At 38.6% G+C, this 5,000-nt stretch overlaps 1 protein-coding gene across 1 annotated transcript in view; it reads left to right on the plus strand.

Moving 5' to 3' along the window:
* LOC137972148 (chromosome transmission fidelity protein 18 homolog) overlaps positions 1-5,000 on the plus strand; it is a 98,665-nt gene that overhangs the window by 23,900 nt on the left and 69,765 nt on the right. The gene's annotated exons all lie outside the window — the stretch shown is intronic.

The raw sequence follows: 5,000 nt of genomic DNA on the forward strand, positions 1-5,000 counted from the left end.
ACTTTTAATTACATAAAAAGCGAGTACAAAAAAAAAAGAAGCAAAGGAAATAGAAGACAAAGAGCAAGCTTATTTTGTCAAGAAAAAATAGTAATTATGAATAAAAGTGGCTTTGATTTTTTGTTTAAATTGAGAAATTGACATGTTTTTATGAGATTCATTGAGCTTGTTCCATACTTTTGTGCCTTATATTAAATATTCCATAGTTAGTTCTAGTTTTTGGTAGAGAGTACGAATGCTTGGCTGATAGGCTAGTATTATATGAGTGTATCTGATGCACAGGAGTAAGGAGATCCTTGAAAGTGGAGGGGAGGAGACGGTTATGAAATTTTTACATAAACATGGCCAGCTATAGTTCAACTACATCTATTAGCTTAAAACTTTGTAAGCGTTTGAATAATGGTTTGAATGTTCATCATTAAAGAGGAGAAAGTTATGACGTACATAGCCTTTTTTTGTAAAATAATGAGAGCCTTAAGAGTGGATTTATATGTAATTCCCCAGGTTATGAGAGCATACATGTATCTTAGAAATGGATATATTAAAGCATAGTATAGCTGGAGAAGTGTTCCAGTGTCGATAAAATACCATATTTTGGAAAGAATACCTATACGTCTTCTAACTTTTTTGCGACTTGATTAACCTGGTGTTTGCATGAAAAGTGTTGATCAATAAAGATGCCCAGATATTTGATTGACTCGATTTGCTTCAGGGGTATTCCTGAGATGGTAAGGATTATATCCCTATCAAGACGCCTTTGTTAAGAATGGAAAATAAAAAAATTTGATTTCTCGATATTCAGAGATAATTTATTTGCGCATAACCATTCATTTATTTTGATTAATTCCCTGTTAGCGTCAGATTCTAGATCTAATAGGTTCTTATGTTTGTAGAATAAATTAGAATCATCAGTGAAGTGGTGGAATTGAAATAAATCAATGATGAGTGTCGAGACAGCCTCAGCAATAAGTTTAATAATACTCGTATCATTCATCAGAAAATCAGTTACTTGCTGTTTAAGTTTGGTTGCCGCCATATTGTGCATACCTTGTGCTGAGTTCTTCGCTTAGTTCTTTGAATTCTGTATTACCGCCAAGGTAGGCATAAATAATCTCCTTAACAAGGATGTATATCAAGAACCGAGTTTAAGTAATTTCATGCAAATTACCAGCCTAGACCGGAAAAAAAAAGAACTTAGTTAGGCGGAGCGGACGCATCTGCACGTCATGATCACTCAATTGTTCAATCAATTATTCAATCCCTTGCACTAGCCCTTCTAACAGGGAAAGGACCAGATGTATATCACAGAATGGGATGAGGCGATACTAATGATGAGTCTGACATATTAACCTACCTGTCAGCATATATCTGAGCAGAAGATGGCGTGAGACAGCAAACAAAGGACACTTAGAGAAAAATGCTTTGTTAAAGCTTTGTAAAAGCTACACATTCAGGCTGGTGATTCTTTATGCTCTGTTTTAAAGTAAATAGTAATTGAGCGCACAAGCATCTAAATGCAGCCAGGTATGAATAATCGACTAATACCTATCAAGAGCAACTTCGTGAAAAGAACTTTTTGAGGAAAATAAGTTAACAGGAGTTTTTTAAACATACTCAATGAAAGAGTAGTCCGTACATCAATACTTAAATTATTCCACAGCCTTTTTGTTGATGGAAAAAAGAATTTGTTAAAGACTTCAACGAAACTAGCAAAAAGAGAAAAAATTTCAAGATTTCTTAAGAAATAATTCGTTTTTTCAGAGACTTGCTCAGAGACTAGATGTTTATCTCTCAACAATAAATAATGGCAGATAAACTGTGTGATGGCCTATGTCATATTGAAGGGAGGAATTCTTTGGATATGTTAGGCTACGGTTTTCGGACAAGACCTTCATGCTTGCCTGTGTCACCTTCACAAGGGAATAAACAATATTCATCCAGATTATACTTTACAACAGTTTGTGCTCTATATGTGGGCTATCATGAAGTATGTACATGCCATGCAGCGGTACATGCACATTAAGCTACTACTATCTTGGACGGGTATCACATGGCTAATCATGAATATAAACCAAGTTCTTGTTTATGCAGCTTAGTGGAGTCACACAAAGCCCGTTTTCACTTAGCTACTGCACCAGCGAGAAACCAAATTGCAGTATAGCAGCGTCACAGGTGGCAGCAACTTTCCAAACCCTATGTTCATGTCCGATACGACCTAGCAAAGGCAAGTGACGAGAAGTTGGTTGGTAAACCTATCATACCGTAAACAACCAAGTGGCTGCAATGAGCACTCACAGAGCACCAAAGCAGTGGTCCCTATTGAAGACAGAAACTGTAAACTCGCTTGACACGCTTGGTGCGGCGTGGGAAAAGTGAACAAAGGCCAATCCCTGAAGAGGATTCTGTGATGATGGTGATTCAGTCCCCATGGCCAGGCGCCTCACAGCATAACAAAACGTGAATTTTTTTGGAGCTAATTCTCAGACAAATAGCAAATTACTCTCCAGTGATTTCCTGAAATAAAATAGTCAGGGAATTAATATCCATTGACTCTGTGTGGCATACTATTGGCCAACACTACAGATTCCAGTGAACTGGTGCACATTTTCTGGACTTTGTTGATATTCACTTGGAGCCTAATAAACGTCCAGAGGACCTCTATCAGAGATTAATAGCTTTTCTAGAGGAAGCACTCCTCCGGAGTAACAGAATTTCCAACCATGGCGAGGCGACAACGTAACAACTGAAGACGAAAATTTCATTGTGTTAACCTGGCTCAGGCTTGTACACCCCGAGTTACCCAAGCCAAGCTCGTCATCAGCAGTATGGCACAGAGCTCTGCTCACACACCTTAGTGTCAGTAAAGCCTGAGGTATCGTCACTCACATCCAGGTTTGACCCTAATTAGATGCACGCCCAATTTTGACATCCAACACGAAGTGTCCCTTTAAGTCTAAGCATTTGCTACCTATTTTCAACAATAAGTTAAGCATAAAGGTTAGCGTTATTTTTAGCTTTGTGTAAATGCAGCAGTTAATCTTTACGTAAAGAGCAGCATTTGAGGGACACTTTGGCGAGAAGAGCAAGGGGACACTTCGTGACGTGAAATCCGCCTGCATCTAATTAAGGTCAAACCTGGACATATCTAAATATCACAGGCCCCCTCTTCATTTCTTGATGAGATTCGGGCTGCCAATGAAGCCAAGATCATGTGCTTAGCCACACACAATGTCCCTAAAAGCTCAAAACCTAGGTTTACAGCACATCCTGATAAGTCGTGCCCCCATGCCATCAACCAGACCACCCAAGTGGTCATTTTCTCAGTTCCTGCACCTATCTCCCTGACTAAGATCATTGCTACATGGTCAAGGCTAAACAGGTTATCGGCATTTTGGAAGACGATTGTGAAGACACACCCATTGGGTATCCCCACACCTCGAGAGAAGAAGAAGACTTACACCAAGACCACATCCGCCATGTTTAGTGTTCAAACGCGCCAGTCTCTATACATGAGTGTTTCATGGCCACACCCCAGTCTATTCGAGGCCTTAAAGGATCTAAATAATTTGTCATCAAATAAAGCTCCAGATCCTGACGGGATTTCTAATCAAATATTCAAAGCATTCGCCCCTGAGTTAGCACCTGTTATTTGTGCAATTTATAATCAGTCATTACAGGAGTCTTTTGTTCCAGGCTCATTAAAACAGTCGATCATAACACCAGTACCCAAGATTTCCCCGCCGCAAGAGATCGACAATGATCTCCGCCCAATCTGCCTTACCAATAGTATCGGAAAGATTCTAGAGGGATTTATGAACAGGAGACTTCTACTTCAGATAGGAGATAAGATTGATTCCAAACAATTTGCTACAGCTGTAGGAAAGGTCATTCAACAACTCATGCCCTTGTCTATCTCCTACAAGCAATCCACAAGGCTATTGACTGTGGAAATAACTGTGTTAGGATCTTCTTGGACTTCTCTAAGGGTTGATCGACCATCAGATCCTTATGGACGAATTATCACTGGTCGGTGTGGACCCAGTGCTCTTCAGTTGGATAAGATCTTTTTTAACAAATAGAACTCAAGAAGTGCGCATCAGGAACGTTTTATTGAATTGGAAGCATACCCATGGAGGTATACCCCAAGGGACCAAGATGGGTGTCACCCTGTTCTCAGTCATGATAAATAGACTCCTAAGGGATTGGAATGTGAGAGCAAAATCCTGCCTCGCAATTCAATAAGCCTTCTCGATTTGGCAGTTTGGGACACACACTCATTCTGTATTGACCGTAAGATGAAGTTAAACCCTCGGAAGTGTAAAGAAATGCTGATAAATTTTATGGAGTACCCGAACACTGTTATTCCACCTATTTGTATTGGAAATCACGAGCTCGAACATGTCTCATCTTTTAAAATCAGAGACAATCTTAAATGGAATGACCATATAGACTATATTTATTGTAAGGCCGCCAAACGTTCATATACCTCAAGAGTGGTTAAAAGAGCTGGGGTAGCGAATAGCAACATTGTAAATATTTATAAGTGTTCTGTCAGATCTATTAGAATATGCCGTGGCTGCTTGGCCACAACAAAATAATAGAAATTTTAAATTACAACAACATATACAGGATAAGTGTTGACAAATATATAAACTATGAACTGGTTTTCCTGGTAAGATCAATCTTTTATCTTCTGTTGTGAAATAACGTCAGGCCTTTTGCTTGTTCCAGTTTATCTAGAATTTTAAAAAATTTGAGACTTTTGAGAAACAAAATGAAGTGGAGAACACTTGGATCGCAAAATTTAATGCCCTTTTTCATATTTGCCTGTTGAAGGCACAAAAACAAAAACCCTGCGAAATACTATCAAAATTGCGAAATGCAATCTATCAAGTGCTTTATGACCATATTTGGGCAGTGTATCATCGTGTTGAATTATAAATATATATAGTGTAAATGTAAATATATAAAATATAGGAATTGTACATAAAAATTTTCCG

The sequence above is a fragment of the Montipora foliosa genome, chromosome 9, assembly GCF_036669935.1.
Source record: "Montipora foliosa isolate CH-2021 chromosome 9, ASM3666993v2, whole genome shotgun sequence".
NCBI classification, from domain to species: domain Eukaryota; kingdom Metazoa; phylum Cnidaria; class Anthozoa; order Scleractinia; family Acroporidae; genus Montipora; species Montipora foliosa.